The 6885-nt window shown below is 37.8% G+C and overlaps 1 long non-coding RNA gene across 1 annotated transcript; it reads left to right on the top strand.

The window, feature by feature from the left end:
• The first annotated feature begins 347 nt into the window (after positions 1-347).
• LOC133949565 (uncharacterized) lies at positions 348-6586 on the top strand. Its single transcript, XR_009920160.1, has 2 exons — positions 348-578; positions 1214-6586. It is a non-coding gene; the product is annotated as an uncharacterized LOC133949565 (long non-coding RNA).
• The last annotated feature ends 299 nt before the right edge of the window (positions 6587-6885 follow it).

The raw sequence follows: 6885 nt of genomic DNA, 5'->3' as shown, positions 1-6885 counted from the left end.
AATATAAGCAAATACATGCTGCCATTAAATTAGAAGTGGCCAAACTCTAAGAATTTATTTACATTAAACCTGTTTCATCTTTCTAGAAAAAGAAAAAATTCAGTTACATATGAATTATTGATGGACATGAAGTGTTGACTCAATAAGGTCACGTTCATACAATCAGTGTGATTTGGAGATTAATTTACAGTAAATTCAGGATGAAATACAGGGTCAGCAATTCAGTCTTACTCCGAATGAATGAACTCAGCAGCAGTTGCACTAGTCTATACTGGATTCACTGCCTGAAAAATGTGCTTTGTAGGAAGAGTTTTTGTCACCTTCTTGTTTTAATAAGGAAGAAGAAGAAGGAGAAGAAGAAGAAGAAGAAGAAGAAGAAGAAGAAGAAGAAGAAGAAGCCTCATGGTACCAACCTAAATTGGTAAAATTAAGGAAGTTTTTAGTTCCCCTGCTAATTCAGAGATATATAGAAAGCCTGAGTTTTTGAACCACCTTTGGCAATATGCTTCCAGCCGCCCAGCAACTCTGTCGTGGACACATTTACAACTGATCACTGCTGTACTGAACTGAGAGCGACGGTAAGACCCGAGACTCGGTCTCTGCTTGAGACTGTGGGCGTTTCCTGACTTTCCTCACAAGAGTACACCGGCATGACACAGAGTTTAGGTTTGCAAGGTTGATTTTAGCAGGATTTGCTTTTATTTTCCAATTTCTAGAGTGTGTGATAGTTTTGTTTGTTTGATAGATAGATAGATAGATAGAATGATAGATAGATAGATAGATAGATAGATAGATAGATAGATAGATAGATAGATAGATAGATAGATAGATAGATAGATAGATCGATAGATTCACTGCAATATACTCTTTGTCTCATGTCTGTTATGATCTAGTATCCGTTTCTGCAATACAGTATCCAAATGTCTAATTGTACTATATATATCAACTGATATAGCTTGTATACTCTTTCAGCAAATTATAGCGTTAAAAATTAGATTTATGAGCAGAATTCAATGTAATTTGGATGAAAATGTTAAGACAGACAGTAAGATAGATAGATAGATATGCTGCCATTCCATTTGCATTCAAGCAGTAAAAACAATAATGCAGCTTGTCAGGGATTTTTTATTTCTTTTCTTTTCTTTCTTTATCTTCTTTTGCTCAAACCCTTTTTTCTCTTTTTTTTCTCAACCAAATTACTCAACTATCTCAGAAGAAATGGCGAGCGAAGACGATTACGAAATGTGAATAGAGCCACAGGAGTTACAGAGTGTGGACATCAACCTGCAGTCATTCTGGTCAAACTGATATTCTGCAGAGGAGGAGTGCAACACTTCCTGTTGCGACGTACCCTGTATCCTGTTTTCCACAGTCAGTGGTCATGCGTATCATTCCCCTCTGCTCGGGTGTGTGGGCAAAACCTTGTGACCCTGTGCCGTGACTTCTCTCGCTCGTTTTTTCAGCAACAGGCGCATGTTAACCATCACATTGTTGTATCACGTTCTGTTGAGAAACGAGGGAGACTTTAGTCTGCGCAGTTAAAAGTGGATGGGGGCAGAATACAGTGAATAACAGCCTGGTTTCACTGAATATAGCTCATGTGTACTGAAGTGTTAAATAAACACCAGTAATAGTAGTACTGTACAACAAGTAGATGGTGCCTCCTTCAGAATTGCAGTTGGCTCTTAAAATAAAAGCATGCAAAGATAGTGATGAGCGCTTTGACACCTCCACACAGCAGGCCCCCGAGACCTCAGGGGCCGAAGCCTGCCACCGTGAAGTAAGAGGTGCCACTGTTACTGTTAGTGTGCCTGTGTGGGCTTGAAACATCACAGATACGGATCTTGTGACTGTATTCAGAAGAAACTGTGAAGTGTTCAGTTACACCCTGTGGTGGGACCTAACCAGAAGCCAGTATATGCAGGCAGGGCAACTTCACACTGCGTCACAAATATATCCCTGCTCTCGACTTTGTTTGATACATTACAACTCACTGGACAAGTTGTTATCATAGAGTGTGAGTCAATTATAATATCATGAAAACCCGTTGAGATGTGTTGACATCCTTTATGTAAAGAAGCAGTTGGTCAGTTTGGGATTATTAGTTTTCCTTGTCACAAGTTGAAAAGATCGGCTTTAAATATGACGATGCAGTGAGCAGCTGTGAGCTCAGCTTAGTATAAAGCCTGGAAACAGCTCTACCTACCAGCAGCTCTAAGGATGAACAATTTTGCATCTCATTAGTTAGAAACACTCCACCGCATCTACACATACAGATCAAAAGATTGTTACCTGTGGACAGAGCAAGGCCATATGTTTACACCTGTTTCCAGGCTGGGTGATAATAAGCAACCTAATCTGCTGGCTGTAGTGTCACATTAGTGTCACATGCAGTTTTCAGTAATGAGAGTAATGAAAGTATTGATCCTCTCCTCTGACTCGAGGCAAGGAGGTTAAGTGTGTTATTCAATTATTCAATTAAAAATGTCAAATTATTCCATTAGGCCGCAGCAGCAGCACACTGTAAAACATACTCAATGACAAGTCAAATCACAGCTTTGAAAATGTTCTTTAAAGCAAGAATATATAACTTTTGGGTGATAAATGGCATGTTCTCCCTCTAAGAAGTAAACATTTGAATATCCAAGTAAAAATAACTGGAAACAAAACTCACCTTTATTTCCTTCAGAACAGTGTGGTCTGAGCAACGTGGATACTAATGTTGGGAATATAAATTGAAGGTGTTTAACCGGTTTGCTCACTCTGGTCTGTCTGATTGTTTAATTGTGCTACTGCCAGACAATGTTATTCCATAACTGACACTTGACCAGGGAATTCTTAAAGGGAACATATCTAATTTCTTAACAAAATTATTTTTAAATGTCAAAGGAAAAAGTACTGATGGAAGAAAATGGCCATTAAAATTACATTATAATGTTTAACAGTGCACCATATTTTAACAGTCCAGCTATGTGTATATGGAAACACTGATTAACAGCCAAAATGTAAAATTTATATTTTTTTAAATGCATAAAGGTAAGAAGGCTATCAAATGGAAAAAAATGTAATAGTAACTTTAAGACATGTACTGAGTTTCTCTGTGGGAGCACAAATAAATGAGTCATGTTACACAGACAACCACTGGTCATTCTCATATGTTTTGCATGGTTGTTTTTTTCATGCCATTGTTTCCACCACTATACCCAGCACATAAAAGCCAATATATAAAGCGGATATCACTGGATTGTTGAGTCCATTGTAGGAAGTGAAAATCATGTTAATTATTTTGTACACTACAAACTTCAACTTCATCGGTACCTAAATTAACACCTTCCTGTCTAGTATTTATGATTCTGTATTGAATGCAGTATATTTTAGAGTTGTACCTAACAAGGTGGGTATATTTTCAATGCAAGATATCAAGAAGTAGCATGTACACATTTAAAAAACACAATACAGCATGTGATCTCTCCGGGTAATGACAACTTTGGGTTTAAACCCACCAGTTACATTACTTTAACTGTTTGATAATAAGAAATGGAAAAATATGATGGTGGAAAATATTTCTGTGTACTGAAACCAAAATGTAATCGGCCTCCATGATTCAACTGCACTTTCGTATATGTCTTACACAATAATGTCTGTTCTTGTTCTTGCACTTTGGTTTTGCTTTCCCACAGACACTGAGGCAGTGAAGGTTTAACTGGGCTGCAGCACCTGGAGCTCGTATGGATTTAGTTTGTTCTCAGAGGACATTTCAACAGGACACACTGCATCAAGGAGGAAACATGGTTGCTCAGAGACTTGGCACTTCAATTAAAGGGTTACAGTGGAAATCAACTTCAAGTCCCAGAAAACTCAGAGGAAAAACAAACACCAACAAAAAGCAACCGGCTCTTATCGGAGCCTGGATCATCCACACCATATGACACGACATGGATTCATTTAAAGACGGACTTCAGGGAACTGAATCTGAGACAAGAGTACCCAGTTCCTCATTTAATAATATGTCACTCATGGTGTGCATGCACTGTATGCGTGTACTCTATTTCTCAGGCCACAAGCACAACAAACAGACAGCGACTAATGGAGTTCTGTGTAGAAAACCGGGGGGGCATTTAAAAAGTCTTTGAAAAAAGCTGAGAGAAGCGAACAGACAGAAAGTCTATAGATGTCCTTGTGTAAAGAGGAAGCACAGACCTGTGACGAGCACAGCAGCGCTGAATTTAATACAGTTTCATTTTGCAACTTCGATAAAAGTTTACAATCCAATTCTTCAGTCAATGCTGCCATAACCACATAACCAGTAACGTATGTGTTTGACTGAATCATTCTTTAAGCTGCTGAAAGTGTCAAGTAAATTAGTATCATACATTTGTAGTGTGTTATTGCCCATAAGGTCAGAAAACGACACACAATAGGCAGCAGCTCCCACTGCCTGTGAACATTATATCTATACAAATTTGACCTCTCAAATAATTTTAATAAATTGTGTACAGCTTATTAAATATGCCTGTATGAATTCCACCTGATGAAGGTTTGAGGAGCAATCAACGGTATAAATGATTTTCTTCTTGTTCATTCACAGATCTGTTATTATTGTGTGTATCATCGGCTAAAACATGTTTATTCTCCTGGTTAACAAAAAAGTTTCAATGACTTTCTTGACTCAAGAACTACAACACAGAGATTGTGTTGGCTGCAGCTTATGGTGGATCCTGATAGTTGAGGTGGATCATGATGGTGGATTATGGAGCGTGATCGTGTTGGCAGCTGATCATGGACAATGATAACAACAAGACGGCTTCACATACAATTCATCTGCTCACATAGTCCACCATTACTTACAATAACTCCTCAATTCATTTCTTGTTGCTGCTTCCTTCATCTCCATCTGACATTTTCTTATATACAAGTACTTTAAACATTGAAACTTTTCCATTATGTTACAAACTGTTTCTTCTAATCAGTATTGTAGATATTGATAGTTTGCTGATCGATTAAACTTCTGACCATCCTGGGTTTTCACATGCAGCTCTCTCTGAGGTTTCTACATTTTCTCCCCCCAGTAATAAGGTTGTTTTGGTCGTTTCCCTCACTCTTGAAATATTTAGCCACTGCCTCCTCGTTAGATTTGGACAATTATGACAGTTCATCAACAAATAAACAATAATAATCTGCATTTTCCAGGTGCAGCTTTAATGTACACAATAATAGACCAAATATTTAAACCAAAATATATCATAATGTATATTTCCATGCTGATACTGTGTAATTTTCTTCGTATTTTTACAATTTGCTGCTACTACTACTATTATTTCAATGATCCAGGTACTTCTATTAAAATGACAGCACTTAGCAACCTAGTCAGTTTTTATAAAAAATATAAAAACTGACTAGGTTTAATACATTGACAGACTTAAGTTGTAACCTTTTAAACAGCTTTCAGTCACTTTGTTTCTCAGGATGAACAAAAAAATTAAACTTTGGCTTTACTTGAAATAGTTGTGATGGAAATAGTGCCTGGTTTGCTGCAGCTGGGTATTAATACTCTCGGAAAAAGTTGCTGTATACACCGTCGGTTTTGTTCAACCAGCTGTGATTAAGAAGGGGGCTGGCCACAGTCTGTGAGGTTTTAATAGCTCCACATATAAGATATTCTGACGGTCCTCCATCAGTTAGGAAAGAGGACAGGATGACATTTTGACCAAAAGTTACAACACACACAAAGAACAAATGATCTGAACCACCTGTTTTACAGTTTAGTTGTGACCTGATACAATCCATAAGAGGAGAAGTGGTGTACACACTTTGAATCTGCACAGAACTGTCTTCCCCTGTCACTCCTGTACTTCACTATCCTGTATAGCGCTTTAAAAAGGATTAGTCGAAGTTATGACAGAGTTGTTGAGCTCTCAGCACCAACAGGAATATTAATACTGATGTTGGTAGGAGATCAATATAACCAGAACATTTGGATTCTTCAGAAATATATTTTCAGCACATAACCTTATCTCAATACTGCAGTCATCTTCTTAAAACAGCAGGTCTTACAATAAACACTCAGGTTTAGTGCTACACACTTACTGGACCATGCAATGATTGTCTTATCTTATCACCAACAGTCGCAATATGTTCAGAAACTAGTAGCCAACTTATTTGACTTTTATTTTGTCTTACAAACATACAGAGGACCAAAAATAAACAGCATAATTTATTTATATCAATTACAAAAAAACAGATCCTTTGGTGGTTTCTTTGTTGGCTTTTGTTGTTTTGCAGCAGATGGAATCAGTTCCCCCAGGAAAGGTTCGAGCAGTGTCTCCGCTTTGTGATAACCGTAATCTCCATTCACCTCAGTGTAGTTACACCACTGATACTGTACCTCCATCTTATCTTCCAGATGTGCGTGTGTGTGTGTGTGTGTGTGTGTCACCATGTGCACTTTCAGTCCGTCAGTTTCAGGACTGCAGTTAGAAACCCGGCCGTTTGATGTGCTGACAAACGTAATGAATGACACTGTCTTTGTGCAGCATGTGAACTGTAAATGATATCCTGTCCATTTAATAAATAAATGCATTAATAATGTTCTAGTCATTTAATGCTTCTTAGTGGTGTCTGATATTATCTGTAAGTGAGTGGAGTGGCATGTTCTGATAAACCTTTTAATTCAGTTAGTTAATTGTTATAAAGGATTTGGGGTAACACTTCACTTCAACCTGCACTAACTGAGTATAGAGATCCTCTATTCGACCAGTGACTCTACTGGTGTGGAAACCAACACATGCATTAATTAAAAATAAGTTAAAAGTCTAAAACATTAAAGGGAGTGGGGCAAAAAACCCTTGGTGGTGATTGGCTGGTTGAGGGAGGGGACAGTAGATA

This window comes from Platichthys flesus, chromosome 1, assembly GCF_949316205.1.
Source record: "Platichthys flesus chromosome 1, fPlaFle2.1, whole genome shotgun sequence".
NCBI classification, from domain to species: Eukaryota; Metazoa; Chordata; class Actinopteri; order Pleuronectiformes; family Pleuronectidae; genus Platichthys; species Platichthys flesus.
Note: the sequence above shows the minus strand (reverse complement) of the source record. Positions and strands in the feature narration are given on the sequence as shown.